The sequence below is a fragment of the Tympanuchus pallidicinctus genome, unplaced genomic scaffold (genome assembly GCF_026119805.1).
Source record: "Tympanuchus pallidicinctus isolate F22 unplaced genomic scaffold, pur_lepc_1.0 scaffold16, whole genome shotgun sequence".
Lineage (NCBI taxonomy): Eukaryota > Metazoa > Chordata > Aves > Galliformes > Phasianidae > Tympanuchus > Tympanuchus pallidicinctus.
In genome coordinates, this window is record NW_026294679.1 from 3,945,782 (window position 1) to 3,962,931 (window position 17,150).

The window sequence follows — 17,150 nt, forward strand, 5'->3', positions numbered from 1 at the left end:
CATCAAAAGGTCACTATTGGGTGTGCAGTTTTTCCTCGCTGTTGGCCTATGAAGGAAAAAAAAAAACAGAGAAGGCATAATTTGTTCTTAACGTGACCATGGAATTGATTATTGGTGTGTGCAAGCAATGGCCATTATAAAATGGAGGAGGCAAATTTGTGGGTATGCAGAAATAGTGCAGTGAGTGTCTATGCCAGCTGCTCAAAATGGAGGATATGTTTTACTCAGTAATCAAGAAAAACTACTTAACATCAAATACTTCAGTATTGGCAACCCAAATGTCTAAAAGAGAGCTTTCCTTAAACAGAACTTATATTTAGCATTTTGTAGTTTCCAAGGATACAAGTGGTAACTAAATAAGTAAACAAAGAAAATATAAACATTTACCTTACCAGTTAGAAGCAGATGGAATCCCAGTGCTCTGGAAATGTACCAAATACCACCTCTGTATAGCCAACAGTAGCTTTGTGGGCAATCTTATTGATACTTCAAACATTCTGGATGTAAAAGAGCAACAAAAAGAACGTCTAATACATAGGTGTTACCACTCTCTGGCTTTATTCAGGCTGGATATTAGGAAAAATTTGGCCCCTGACAGAGTGGTGATGCAGTGGCACAGCTGCCCAGGGAGTGTTGGGGTCACCGTCCCTGGAGGTGCTCCAGAGCAGCGGAGATGTGGCACTGAGGGAAGGGGCAGTGAGGGGCTGCAGCAACTGATGTGAAGGGTGAAAATACCCCATTGTGCAACATGACACCAGCCTAATGGTTACAAATGTGTTTTCTAGAAGAAGCGGAGAAAGGGCTTGGGAAAAGCCTCCATTCTATCCGATGTGAGAGCTTTTGTCTTTTTAAAGCAGCTTTTTATTGTAAGCATCTCCCCTGTTCAGGACCAGTGTTCAGAAGCACTGTCCAAAACAGTATGATTCATTTCTTATGCCAAAATCAACAGCGTTTTGGGAGTAGTGGCCAAATAAAACAAGGCAAGGATTAAATCAATTTAACACCTCCTAGGATTTCTACCAAGTGTTCCTAGAAAGAAGCTTGGGTTTGTTTTCCTGATGCTTTCACTGTCTGCTCCATTAATGGTCTCTTTTTAATTTCATCCTGTGTCTTCTTGGCTTGTGAACGCTCAGAGTGGATGAGCACAGCGAAGTTGATAGCCAAGAAAGCAAAGCACGGCCAGAGAAACAGCAGACCAAGTCTGTACAGAGAGCAAAGCTGTGCTCTTCCTGCTGCAGATCTCCTGGTTTGGTTCATCAGCACAGCACCTGCACTGCCCATACACCCACTCCGTGTACCAGCATCCACTAATCCAACACCAAACCCCTTCATCCTGCTGATAGCTGCTGAGATCAAGCAAGGCAGCATTTCCAGGTGCCACAAATGTATGACAGAGTAGATAAAGTCAGGCTTCCCACTGCTGTTTAAAGCTGTCTTGGCTGGGGTTAAGCTGTCTCTCTGCACAGGGGAATATGCAGGGAAGACCCTCACTTAATAATGCATCTTTCCTGTCATAAGCCTTTAAATTGATTTTTTTAAGATTGGAAAATAACCCTAAGATCACCAAACTCAACTGCAGCCCACCCCACTGCCACAGGCCTGAACAGCTCTGAACATCTCCAGCTACTACCAGGTCAACTATAACATTAGCTCCCAACATAGGAATTACAAAATATTCTCTCCTGACATATTTTATCGTCCCTATAACGTTAGCTGGAAGGATTTTACTCTGTAGTTAGTGACTTCCTAAGACATTAAGAAACAAAGGAGCAAGTCTTTAGCATGAACGCACCCACAGCATCACCGTGTCGTCAGGGGAGATGGAGCAATTACATGAACTAGTGAACTGAAATAGGAGCCAATGTGCAGTAAGAGCATATTGAAGCTGCTACAACAATGAGGAGTCGATCCAGCCTGGAGACACAGCTCATTTTGTTGCCATATGTCCTCAGTGTAGAGGCATGCTGGGAGTTGACTTAGATCCCTATACATAATGTGAAGCTCTCCAGGAGGAGGCTTTGGTGAATCGTGGTCATATACAGACTGACTAGCAGACTGGGACATGAGAGAAGCTTTTCTTCCTTTCTTCCCAGCTAGATCAAATCTCCCTCAAGGCAGAAGTCTCTGCTTGGAAAGGAATGTTATATGCAAGCCCATGCTGCAGGTAGTGCATTCACAATGAGATGTAAAGTGACATCCATCTTGATTTAATGCCACTCAAGAGCCATCAGGATTCTGAGCAGCACTTGGACACAATCCAAAGGCGATGATTGTGCATTGCTGGCCTTAGAAACATGTCCCAAGACCACAGTTCTCTCCTTTTCACCCGAAAGTAAAATATATCCCAAGGCTTCTTTTGTTATACAGCAATCAGGTTCTCCAAATCCATTTGCTGACTGCAGCGCATCTCATTTCCCAGCTTCTTTCTCTTCCTATTCAATCCCAACAGCTGCATCTCGGTCAAAAATCAAACTTCCTTCTGACCAGAGAGGCTTCAGAGAGGAGCAGAAACTGTAGGGAATGCCAAAGACAAGAGGGTCAGGCCTCTTACTCGTGACTTAGCGTGAACATGACAATGGGACAAGAACATGGTGTGCAATGCTTCCGTGCACTTCTTTCCACAAGTAATAGTTGGATCAGACTAACTCAGGTACACCTTATCATTAATTTCTTTCTTTGAAGACCTTTGTCTGGCTTTTAAATATATGTATATATATATGTGGGAGAGTTTCAAGGCACGTTCAATTTAATGGAACTGGCCATGGAGTATAATAGCTGGACTCCAAATTTCTTCTGTGTTAAACATCTCCCATAATTGTCTAGGAGCAGGTAAAGGGAAGCCCAGGTTTGTGTGCATCTGAGCCTGAGTGCACATGAACTTTCCTCTCTTCTCAGTTTTAAACTGCTAGAGAAAATCTTCAAAATGGGCCACAGCCACAGTGCAATCAGACAGACAGACTGTCTGCAGCAAAGCGATTTAATTTGGTCCTGTTGCCCCTTCTGAAAAATGATGTCGACAGAAGATAAGGAGACAGAGAGTTTAAAATTGTTCCATCAGAACCAGTTGCCTGTTAGGAAGCTTATTCGAGGCAATTCAAAATTGCTCCGTTTTTTACAAGGCGATTGCCCATCAGGAAGACTGTTTGTAACTGAAGTAAAGGCTAAAATGGTTTACATGGCAGGAAGAGGCACTCTGGATTTGTACACATTCTGTGCAGCAGACCCTTCTGTGCATATTTCCCTTATTTTGTTTTGCTGTGTGTCTTCTGGCTACTGCTGAAGCTTTTTCTTCCTGAGAGTCTGTTTATTAGTTGAAAATAACAAGAGCTCTTTCATTTTTGTTTTCCAAGGAAGCAATTCAAATCATCTCAGAAAATTATTTTCCTATTCAATTAGGCTATGTAATAATGCGAGACCAAACCTTGCCATTCATAGATGAGCCAAGCAGGATTTACTGGGGGGGGAATAAGAGACAGATACGGCTGTCTCAGTAGACCTGAGATAATCAGTGTATTCTATTGGCATACTCTATATTATGTGCTGATACAGGGGTATCAGATAAGCAAGGAAATTGGAAGGTTCTGAGTCTGACCAGCCAAGGTCTCTAATTCCCTTCTGCCAACAGCTGGAGATGTGAGCACCGGCCAGCAGAGCCCTGTAGAGCATCAGCTCCATCAGGAACCTGCCAAACTAAGTATTTATGTAATAGATTTCTATATTATATCTGGGTGAAAGCAGAAGTTGGGAATGGGGTTGGACCCTGCCAACGCATCTCTGCATTGCTGCTCACATGGACTCGTAGAAAGATGCAAAAATGTTCTTGTGCACCAGCTCTTTCTCCAGAAAAAAATTCCCTAAGATAACCATCTGAAGAAAAAGCATTGCAAGACAATTTCACCTGCAAGCACACAGAGCAGAGGGCACAGCACCATCTCTGCTGCCTTATGAAAAGTAGCACAGAAACACATTTGCATATAAACAAATGACCTCTGCAGAGCACACCATGTGTTCTAGCCCCCACTGGCAGAAAATGCAAAGGTCTGTCCTGTCCTGTGGAGCTGAACTTTTTCAACTTCTATTGGGCATGATTTGTGCTCAAAACAAATAGCGGCCAGAATCATTTCTGATTCAGTGCTCATTAGCCATTCAGGACTGTATGGCTTACCCAGATTTATTTTATTGTGTAATGTAATAAAATTGTCTACATTCGATGTTACTACAAAATAAAATTGTTCTTAAGAGAAGATTTATTTTATAAAGTTAGTCCACAAAAACTGACTAAGATATAAGACATTGGATAGAACATTCAGATCCAGACCGGTTGCAGATCTGTAATTCAGTTTACGAGTTGATCATAGACGTTGATCTATGTATGGTTGGGTTATCAGCATGTAGGCAACCTCAAAAGACATCATCGTACACAATGGCCCTTGAAGACAAATTCTTAATAAAGGGAAAATCCTAGGTAAATGGTGTTGCTGTGAATGACTCACAAAAGAAACAGGTTTGCTTTTAACAGCCAATGCTAAAACGATGTCTAAAGCAGCGCTGAGCCAGAGAAAACCTATTCAAGACTTTGGAACAGGGGCCAGCCCTGATCTGATTTAGGGCAGCCCTGTGGCTTGGAGCCACAATGGGGCCATTCTCCCCCAGCAACACAGTGAGCTGAAGTGACATCACCCCCAGTCACCACTCCAAGCTGAACACGGTGAGCATGACGCATTCTCTTCCTCCTCCTCATCTCCCCCATCCCCGAAGTCCCTGAGCAATTCCCGTCTCTGCCAAAAGGCTGAGTGTTGAATTCTGCTTTGTGATTGAGCACAAAGCAATGCCAGAATGAGGAAAGTGCAAAGGTGATGCTCACAGGCTTATGGAAAAGTGCAATATTAGATCACTAGGTCTGCCCTATTTTAGAAGACAACATGGAATTGTGTACAGCAAACTCTTTGTCGAGGCTAATAATTTGTGTTTCAGAAAGGCCTGCTGCAGGAATCTGTAATCAGATGCATCCACACTTGGAAGGTGAGCATGGTTAGATGCTGGGGCACCTGAAGAAAGGATGCCCAGCTCTTGGCATTCCAAACCACATCTGAATGCCTCTGAAAGACTGGCACTAACCAAACATAAATCATTTGGCTCAATTCAAAACCCCACGGCGCAAAGTTCTGCGTAGTTCTGTACGCTACGAGGATGGCCTCACCAAGATGACCTCATTCTGCACCTTACTCCACAGATACCACCAGCATGTCCTACAACAAAGTCTACCATGAGCCACTGCAGTGTCACTGCTCAAAACAAAGCAGTGGGTCTGGGGTCTGATCCTGCACTTCATCAGGTCAATGAAAGCTTCTGCCACTGAGTTCAACGTGAGCAGAAACGACACTAAGATTTTTTTCAGTTCAGATGTCAGCTATTAATTTGGGTGATGGTTATTTGATTCCAAGAAAAGCCAGTGGAGTCAAGTTAAAAAGACAAAGATATATTCATATATTCTCAAGCTGGGAGACACCACAACTCCCTGATAACCTAAATTAGATTGAGATAGAGCTATCTCTAATTAGGATCTTCCACTATGAACAAGGAAAGGGAACAAAGTGAATTAGCAAAGGAAACAGTACATACGTTGGCTCAAAACAATAACCAGAAATGTTAGCTTCCACATCAGATGCCATGTACGAAGAGAAAAATGCTTCGAAAATTATTTTACTAAACTCTGAAACTCTGAAACTATTCAGAATTAAAGAGACTCCCTAGAAATGCTGGCGATATTTATTAACTGATTAGCTAAATGACCTTTGCATCATTTTTATACACAGTTTTCTTTCATAAATATTTCATGAATTACATGTAATTATTAGTAACATCAACTTTAGCGAATTAATTACTGCCAATTCCTATTAATAAAATGCATCTTGTAATAAATAATGTTAGTTTATTACGGAGTATTGGTCTCAGAGGTATTCACATCTGTCAGTTGCCTTCTACTTCAGGCTAAAAGAAAGGTAATCAAATAACTGTAATTATTGCACTAAATATATCACCGTTTGTTTAAAATGTCAATGGGAATGGATAAAGGCATTTGTAACAATCCGAACTGAATATCCTAATCTGCACTGGTGTAAGTGCATATGACAAAGAGCCACACTGCCATCAGGATAACGGCGGACGTCTGGGGCTACATAGACAGAAATGTCAACAAATGGTTACTGCCTCGATTTACTAACAGGTTCCTGCCTACTGGCCATTGGCTTAGAGTAATGTCAAGTTAATGAGGAGCAATGAGTTTAATCTGATGGCTCCTAATTAGCCCCGTGAAAGGGGTGTTGGAGATAGTCCAGTTTCAGGAGACAGTCATAGAATCATAGAATGGCCCGGGTTGAAAAGGAACATTATGATCATCCAGTTTCAACCTCCTTGCTATGTGCAGGGTCGCCAACTATCAGACCAGGCTGCCCAGAGCTACAGGTGTCTTCGCAGTGCCCAGTGCCACTATGGGTGCCATCCTCTCTTCAAACAGACTCTGAAGCTGTTGGACCACGCACTGCAGCAAGGCAAAATCCAGCAAGATCTGCCTTGCTCCTGCCTTCCAGATAACTCCAAGACTTTTGCCCACCTGCATGCAACCTGCTGGTCTCCCAGAGTCACATTATGGGCATGCTATAAGTATAAAATCCAATTCACAGAATGCATTATGAAATCCACTGCAATCTATAAAGTTCTCAAGAAGAGTAAGGAATTATTTTCTACTTGTATCGCACCATGACCCAAGTCAATCCTTCGTAAGGGTTACACCCAACTAGATGGCTTGGGTGTGTGCCCGCTCAGTGGCTGCAGTCAGCTCTTGTTCCAGTATTCATAACAGTCCTAACATGAGGCTGAGGCTGCACGGCTCACCCTGGAGCAGTGCTGCTGTTTGCTCACGCCACCCCAAAGGGTGGACCCTGCTACAGGCAGCTGCTCCTCGCATCACATCTGGCAGGAACGAGGAGCAATCACTCTGGCTGTCTGCTCACCATTTCCTCACAAGAACAGCAAACAATTCTCCAGCACTGTACTGTTCCGAACTGCTGTTCTTACATATCTGAATACCTAAATGCTGACAAGCACGGCAAGCTTACCTTGGTGATGCCTGTCAACACAAACCACCGAGATTTTTCTGTCTTTTAAACTGAAGCTTTCCAACAAGTTATCATCTGAAACAATGTGAGCATATATACTCGATTGATGACATCTAGGGTTTCCGTTCATTACTCCATTTTCTTCTGTCCCTTCATTAGAGACAGAAATTCCTGGAGAAAATAAGAGGTTACTGAGATGCAGATAAAAATGGAATTCCTAAGCACTAAAATTCAGGAAAACTGGTGTTTGAAAAACAGCAAATCAGGTTCTTTATCAACCCCAACCCAGACTAACTCGCTTTTACTCCTTATCCTCTGCCCTGCTACATAACAGAGTGCTCACATGCACAACCATCGTGTGGTTGCTGGGATTTATGCTCTCATCTGTCAACTAAACAACAGCTATGGCAACGTCCATGCTGTAGTCCTTCAGAATTCCTGTGATGGGGAATGCTAAGCAGAGAAAGCTGCAAAGACGACCTCAGAATGTCCAAATTCTCTGGATTGGCCATCAGGCACTTATGGACTCCCTCAAGGATGCCTGCAATGACAGCTGTCTCATGGAGTCCTGCACTTCTCAGGAGTCTCCATTCTGTCAGCTAGACACACTTTCTATTGTTGTAGAAGAAAACTGCCTAGTTTTGGGAGATGAAGGAAAGCAAAGCACCCGTTGAACATAGGTACCCTATAACATAGTCAGGACTTGAGAAACAGGTTGCATTCTTCAGAAATAGTGCTCACAGTTAAGCACCTTAGGCAAAAAGGTGGTGCAGTTTCTTAGAGCGTTGCTTCTGAGGCAGAACAGAAAGAGCAATCCCTGCCACAAGGGCACGTCTCCACCTGGGCATCCCAAACTCTGTCCTCACAAGCAACAGTAAACAGACAGTCTGTGAAATCTCATTTTGTACACTGAAACATTTCTCATGGAAGCTCTGTATTTAAGGTTGTGGTTTCCCCATTGTTGAAGTGCAATAGACCCTTAATGAATACATTCTCTGATTTCCCAATAAAGCTGTGGAGTTTTTACTCACCGTGTAACATCCATAAAATGCAACCAGTGGGCAGCATGTGTTCTGCTTAGCAGGGATGAGGATGAGGACCTGCTTTGAGCTCTGGCAGCGTAGATGTACCCAGTCACAGCCAGCCAGCCATACATCTCATGAAGAAGTTGTGGGTGCCCCATTCCTGGAACTGCTCGCATCCAGGCTGTATGGCACCCTGGGCACCCTCAGCTGGTTCCTGATGTAATGATTGGCACCCCAGCTGGAACAGGCTGATCTTTGACGTCCCTTCCATTCTGGGATTCTTTGATAGCATGGATGCGACAGGCTTGCTGCTTTTATCAACTTCATTAGGGTGGTATCTTAACATTCTCGTTTATTTTATTTGTTCATTATTCACCGGTGCACTCATTCTGCTGATCGTAGACTGAGTTGCAAACAGCATTAAAAAAAAAAAGGAGATTTTACCACAGTCTTTTCAGGAGCTGCTTTAATTTCTCCACACATCGTAGAACAGAACACTGCAAAATTGAGAGGCACATTTTTTTGAAAGTTTGAGGGAAAGAAGTAAGAAGAAAATGGAGAAAATCTAGCTTAACAACTCTTTCAATTTTGAAAATTGCAATTTGACAGCAATCCTGTGGGCTGGGAAATAAACGTTCATGCCTTTGCCTCTATAGTCATTTGATTGATGTCAAATTGCTTAAGATGAAATAAAGAGTGAGATGCAGTCACATTTTTCCAGCTCCTTTCTATAGAATTGGGGTCACAGTATTTGGGATCAAAAAGTTATTTATGACATTTATTTTCTACCGCTGATTGCACTTTAGCCTCTCAAAATCTTGATTTTATCAAAAAGATGGGCCTTTATATTTAGAATTTTGCTGCATCGTGGCTTCTCAAAAGGCACACTTTTGGATACCACCCACCATTTTCAAGACATAATCCTTCAGTCACTATGGATTCTGATGCTGACCACAATAAAAACCCTTCAATGAATATATTTTCAAGTGTGTAATTAGACTCATTGACTTGAGTCTAATGAGACTTTCTCATTACCCAGACAGGCTGTGGATGCCCCATCTCTGGAGGGGCCAGGTTGGATAGGGCCCTGGGCAGCTTGCTCTGGTATTAAATGGGGAGACTGGTGGCCCTGCATGTGGCAGGGGGGTTGGAGATTCACGATCGTTGAGGTTCCTTCCAACCCTGGCCATTCTGTGATTCTGTGACTTCAGAGCATATACACAACATGCTTACATGTAGGAACATCCCTCATCCTACAGATGAAGGTTCCCACATGGTTTTCTCTTACGAGTGTGCTGCAAGATGAGCAGGACAAGTCTTCCCAGCCAACTTCACCCAACTGGAAGTAGGGGATCCTCAGTGGCTTCCAAATTTAGGCTAAAAACCTCACTTTTAGATAGCCAGAGGCAAGTGAGATAAATCCAGCCATGGATTTTCCATTGGAATTAAACAACTAAATGATGCTTGTTTTTTTTTAATGGCCGTTCCACTCCTGAACCTGAGCTTGTACCTTAGACACTGCTATCCCCGGATGCTATTCCATTCATAATTTTACAGCATTTCTAATTAATAAAAATAAAAAAATAAAAAAAGCAGACAGGAATCACCTTATGAGGAACAGGAAGAAATGACTGAAAAAAAAATAGGAAGTACAGAGTAATCAAAATTACCATTGATTTATTTTTTTTAATTAAAATTTGTGTTACTGCTTATTTTATGCATCCTACATCTTTCCATTCATTCCAGCAGCCTAAATGCTATCCCAATATGAGAAACTTAAGAACAGCCCTCAGAACAGAAAACAAAACCCCCCATGGCATTTCATACTGTTATGACACGCATAAAAAGAAATGCAATTAGTCACCAATGGTGGAGTATTAATAAAACTTTATAAAGATAATTACTTGATACAAAAAGCAACTAACAAGACCATTCTGTGCTGGATATTATCCAGGAAAAATAAATAAATAAACCTATGTTGCTGCTTCAATACTGTCTAATGCTAAGAATTGGCAGAAAAACATCTATTCTATGAATAATAGCTCAACAGTCCCAAAGGACATCAATACATGAATAAGGAAAAAAAAATCTCAAGCCTTTCCAAAATGGTGCTAATGCTCCACTGAAACTTAATTTTATAATTTACTGGCAGTCAAGATGGCAGGAAATAAAATAATTTGCTATATATTCTGCACAACAAACCCCCTGCTTTTCCTGGGAAGGGTAATTATCCCTAAAAAAAAAAAAAAAAGAAAAAGAAAAAGAAAAAGAAAAAAAAGAAAAAAATACGACATCTCATATTAAGCTAAAGTCTCATCAAGAAGAGAAAGAGTGCCTCATTACATGTAATTACCAGGGAATTAGAAACATCATTTAACTAAATGAGCGAATAATGCTCAGGATATTGAAGAAACTTGCCTGCACTTCTGCAGAGCACTCTAAGTCCCATTACAAAAATTGCACCTCTTTAATGGAATAATTTTAGGCCTTGTCTGCCTTGCTTTAAAAATAAAGAGCCTCAGAGAGGCAGAAAGAGGCTGAAACTACCATAAACAACTGTTGAAAAAAGCTGCAGAGTAGGAGTAGTCTCTACTGGATACCATGATTTAAAATGACTCATAATCTAACATAATCATGAAAATTAAACCTAAGGACTTGGGTGGGAGGATGGGAGAGAGGGAGGGGAACGAATTACCCTTTTTAATTGTACTTACTCAAGACTACAATGTATTTATAATTATACATTATAGATAACGGGTGAAAGATTCTAGGTTAAAGGTAAATCTTACACAGAGGGATGAAAGGCTGCCACATTAGAGCCAGTTAAAAAAAGAAAAGATGCACTCCTGCCTATCGATGCTTGCTGTCCTGCAATGCAATTTTTTTCTAATAGCAAAGAGTTTTGGGGGGATTAATAACAGCCACGCCAATGCAGTACACACAAACTGCATAAAACATCATTTCCATTCTAGATATATCATCTCTGCCTGTACAGGCGATTCTGATGCCTTCAGGAAGAAAAATAAAACCTAGAAAGTATTATTTGCTGCCATGTTGACCCGGTGCCAGAAAAAACAAGGTTCTCCTCACTGATTTTAGTCAGAGGGACTGTCTTGAGGTCATACACAACACCGAAATCTCTTCAAGATGAGACAGAGGAAAAGCCACCTCTATTATTCCATAGAACAGAAAAATGGAAGATGCATAGGAGTGAAACAAGAACCAAGGGGATACAAATGATTCACCATCTGCATCACGTACACCTCTTCTATCTGTTCCCATCCTTTGTTTCCTTCTCTCCATAAAAACCTCACAGTAGAGATTCTAGGCAAAGAAGGATGGCTGTTTCTTTCCTGTAAACCAACCCGCAGCAGCCCAAGGTGCTAACAGACCACAAACTGGAATAAGGGGAAGGAAAAGTAATTAGAATCCTAGAAGTGCCGAATCCTGGCACCTCCATTGGGTAAGCTAGCTCATTGCTGATGGCAGAAGGGAAGGAGCTGGTTGATAAGAGCAGCAGAAGGCCCACAGAGCGCAGCACCATGCCAGCACTGAGGCAGGGCTACCACATCAGACCCTGAAATGGGAGGTTTGGCATGGAAGGGCCAATGGAGACTCTTGAGCTGCATCCCTAAATCACCTGCAATCATCACTATTTAAACATCATGCAGACCAGAGCAATGGGGAATGTGGTCCTAGGCACTCGATGGACATCGGTACTCTGGAGCTCCTGGGATAAGGAGGTCGAGTACTGGCAGTTCGGTCCCACATCAAAGCAGCTGACGAGGCCTTGATTCCATCAGAAGCTGTGCACCTTCTGTTTGCCAAAAAGCCAGATTTCTACGCTGTATCACTTGCAAATATCTGCCAAAATGGGTTTCTCCCAGTGCTGTATTGATCCAGATTTTTTATATAATGGGTACTTCAGCAAAAGGCATTGTCCTCGCAAAGTAATTGAAGAAGGGAACTGGAAGGTCTTAACCTTAATTGATTTTTTTATTCTGGTTTCCTAAGGAAATGAGATTCATGCAATGAAACTGCCTGCATCTGCCCAGCCGTCCCCTTCTCCTCTCGTCCCTCTAATAACTTTGGGACTGATTGACCAATTACATCCAGGTTGGCTGCAGGAGCACTGTCTCAAAGATATCAGATTCCTGAGTCTCACGAGAGCAGGCAGGTTTCCTTTTGTTTCCCCTATGGAAGGTCCAAGGAATCAAACTGGGAAAAATCTCCCTCCTGTTTGTGGAGAACTTCAATCTAAATTCCATTTTTCAGGTGTCCATGGCTTTAGGCAACCTGGTCTGCTGGGAGGTGTCCCTGCCCATGGCATGGGGTGGGAACTGGAGGAGCTTTAAGAACCTTTCCAACCCATTCTGTGATTTTATGATGGTACAAATAACTGCAAAATCCAACTACATAACACTAACTTAATTCTTCACCTTTCAGACAAATTTTAAGTACAGACGATCTTGGCAGCACTACAAGACATAAAGGAGGAAGAGAAGAACTGGAGATCAGGAAAAAAAAACTACAATTTATATCTGCATTTGTAGCCTCATATTGATTTGCATCTCCATCAAAAAGTTCAATTCCAAAAACTTCCTTCTCTACCCCATCCTTAAAAATCTCCATCGTAACCCCATTATCTGCCTAATTAAATTCTGAATGCATAAAACTGTTAGACCCATCTTTTGGGAGGCTGTACGCTTTAATCACAATTACATGCTACATATTTCATGATATATATCTTTTGCGTATAATTAGGAATAAAAAATGTAATCCCAAAAAGATGTTTAATAATTTAAATACTGAGGATTTGATTAAAAGCATTTGAGGATTGCAGATGACAGAGAAAGAGCAGCAGCTCCATTATAACCAAGGGAACAATTCAAGGACTTCAAGCCATGCTTTTGTTTCAAATCGAGCACCGTGATCTTGGAAACAAATATTTTGAACAAGAATGAGCAGATGCATCTCCCCAGATATGCTCCCATCATTTGATCTGTGGAATCCGACCGTGTGCACAGAAGGCCAGATCTTCCTGTTGAGAGGTTTACCTACTTCTCACCACGTTTCCTTCAAACTCTCATTAGCAGAAATTAACGACCTCTGGCAGAACCAGGGCACTTACCCCCCTCTCAGCCCTGCGTCGCTGTAGGCTATGACGTAAAGAAAGCCTTGGCATGAAAAACAAAGCTATCTTAATGCAAAACATACGGATGGAAGAGATAAAGGCAAAGTTACGTCGTCAAAAAACGTCACAGTTGTACCATGTCACAGTTTATGCTATCAGTCGACGACGCAGAGGATGCTTACATCTCCTACCTGCCTCCAATCTGTTGCAATTATCCTCCACTCAAGTAACAAGCAAGGCAAATCTCTGCATTCTATTGGCCTCTTTCTACGTCACTTTGCATTATTATATATCAACACATTGGTATTAATGTATTTCTCCATAAGAAAAAAAAAATGCATTTAAGAAGATTCCTCTGGGGATCTTAAGCCTCCTTTAACAATTCGGCCTCATTAACCAACACAGGGGAAGCAACATTTGTTCAATTGACCAAAGAATTACATCACAGAAATAAAAAGATTAGCTAAAATAACTCCCTGCAGTAAGTCTACAGCACCAAGAAAAAAAAATGAAACCAATTACATGAGCTAGGATTCAAGAAATCTCTGCTCGAGTCCTGCCTTTACCCTGCAACGTGGAAATTCACTTCCTTATTCTTTGTCTCTGTGGACATCTCTGGAATGAGAATATCAAGAACGTTTCTTCTCTCTGCACCTTCGACTGCCTTATCTATTCCGAGAGCAAATTCTCCAGCCAGGATCATTTCTTACAATGCATGCATGCAGCTCTGAAAACAAGGCAAATACTGAGTGCTGCAGTGTTGTCATTGCAGAACTGCAGCATTATGCAGCAATATAAGCAAAGAAAATCAACCCGTGCTTAGTTAATTATTAGGAACACTTTGGCATAAACTAATAAGTTACAGCTTTAGCTTTACCTGGTGCTACCTTACTCTATCAGAAAAGAATATAGTGATTTTCTGTAACAGAGGCTGCTTGCTGAGCTGCATCACCTGCTGATCCAGGGGTTGTTCCAGCACAGCTGATGGTGACCCCAGCCATAACTTTAAGGCTGTGATTATCACGAGATTGGCACAGATTTTCTGTAAATGAAGTATTTATATAGCCAGTGAGAATAAAGCAGTTTTATTAACTTTATTAACCCAGTTAAGAAGTCAGAAATGCTTACAAACATATTCTTTTACCTTAAGGAGTGCTATTGCCTTTCTCAGCTGAGCAAGTCCAGCTGGCAGACACTGCTGAGCAAGGCAGCGCAAGGCTGACACTGGGTTTTGTCACTGATGGCGTTTTGGGTCATGGAGGAAAATAAAAGCCCATTTAATAGGTAAGAAGTTTAAGTTTAAAAAGAACGGGAACAAAGAGTGCTGGTTTGTGGGGGCAAGACCAATGCCAGGAGGATGAATGATTGGAAACAAACTCAGCAATACAACAGCCAGCACTTGCTTCTCTCTCACGGCCCGAAATGGAACCAGTTACAGCTCCACCATCCCTGGCAGAGACATGAAACATTCCACGGATGGAGATTCTGCCTCTTACTCCAGCAATTTACTCCCAGGCTTAACCATCCTTACACTTAGCAAGTTTTTCCTAACGTCTAGACTAATCTCTGCTGCAATTTGAGCTCATTATGCCTCGTCCCAGCCCCGGTGGACAGGGAGAACCGTTTATTCCCTTCCACTTTGCAGGTAATCACGGAGGACTCTGAAGACCTATTACATCCTCTGCGTTGCTATCACGGCCTTAGCACACTCATATTTCTTTTTTGTCTATAGGAAAATATATGATACAATCAAAAAGTGTCACACACCAGCCTTAACGAACTAGGGATTTCACAGGAAGAGTCTTTAGCATCTTAGTTATGGGTAACTGGGCGAATCCTCTGCTTGACTTTACATTTCTAAATTCTGCATAGCTAAATGTATTATAAAGCATCACTTCAACACTGTTTCAAAGAACCTTACTGTGGTTCAGAACCAATGCCACCTTGCGGGAGTACAAGAAGTCGTATCAGTTGCATATTGACTAAAAAATGACCAGCGTCGTGGTTATGATTATACTAAACAACATAAAAGCAGCTAATGGTGTAATCACCAGAACAGATGCCTGCTAGTCAAAAGAAGCAGCTTCTGCTCCAGGCTGCTAATACCAATCACTGATGGTGGACGTGTCATTTAGGCCAACATTTGCAAAAGCATCCAACAGTAGATGGCCCGAAACGAGCTGTTTCTATCTTAACAGATGCACCAACTGAATTACTGCTGAACTGAGTGACCAAGGGACTGCAACTAAAGAAAATCTGATGTTTTCTCGAGGCAATAAAACTGCTGGCTTCTCGTAGAAGCGCGAGCCAGCCACACAGGATGGAGCTAGCAATGCCTACACTGATCTGCAAAGGTCATTCTCAATGGCACCACTCAAATCTGTGTGTTCAGATATTTAAGATCAGTGCTGGCACCGGTTTTGCTTTGGAAAATGCACATCTTAAGGATACTTTTTTTTTTTTTAATTACATAATTGCAGCAGCAGCAAAACACATCACATCTGAGATGTGGCAGAGCTACAGAGCTCTATGTAGTAAGCCATACACTGATTATCTTCAAGTAGTGGCCAATAAAGTATGCTTACCAGCAGAGTTCTGTGACACTCAGGGCACAGATGCCACCTGGCTCCCAATCCCATTGTTATGAGGCTCCTGTGAAAGCCAAGCCATGATGTTTTCTCCTGCAAGCAGTCAACGATTGATGGCTCTATTAGAATGACCGCTATGACTCCATGTCTTTCTACACAGCCCTCTGCCCTACAAAAAGCAACGATTTCAGGAGCATTTCTAGATCTCAACTCCTCTAAGAGTTGCATACTCTCCCTGTTCAGCTGCTTGCCATTTAGATCTCTACAGGTTTGTGCCAGGACTTCTCTGCATTGTCAGCCTTTGCCTTGACCTGTGTTTCTAGAAGACAGCTTAAAAGGAAGATTCATCTCATGCACACCAAGAAACAACCATATATTTATACCTAACAGGAACAGCTGTGTCACTGACCAACCCACATTTCTCCTCTCCACCGTTACTCAGGTTGCTGTGCTGCCTTCTACAGGCTGCATCTACATAGAATACCAACTCACCACAGAAATTTCTTAACCATTTATAACCCAAAATATAATTAAGTCCAGTCTCTCTCTCTCCTACGTTTTGTGACCACCTTTGCTCGCTTTGTAAGCGTGCAGATCTTAATCCATCACTACTCAAACTTTGGCTTTTTCTTCATATTTACCATTAGAAAACTGCACAGGTCACATCTCTGTGGTATTAGCCAAACCATTTTCAATGCCCCCATTCCTCTCCTACCCTCCCCTACTTCCCCCACCTGTTAATTCCCTTAACTTCCCACACTTAACACTTACACCTCTGTACATTCCCACTCCATGCTCTCTTCATTTCACAAATCTCTTTCTTCACATAAAACCTACCTTTTCATTATTCTCAGCCTGTTCTACCATCCTCATTTTGGGTCTCTTTTCCTCAATGTTGGTGTTGTACTTTTAAGTAACCAAAAAAAAAACAAAACAAAACAAAAAAAAAAAAAACACTATGGGCTCAATCCTGTATTTTGCAACATAATACTCTCTTGGTTGAGAAGAAATTGAAGAAGAGATACTACCTACGTTTGCTCTGCAAAGATGCATGTTCTTATATTTGCACACAGATTGTGCACACATTGTGCTCTGGAACACTTAACAGTTTGGGCAGACCTAATAACAAAGTCTGTTGTCTCTACATTCAGCCATCTCTCAGACTAGGTATTCTGCTCTCAGAAGCCTTCAGTTCCCATATTTAGGCTCCAGTCCCAAACTATCATCCGCTTCCTCTCAAAAAGCCAATAAAAATATTATTCTTTTTCAAAAAGGAAGCGTTATC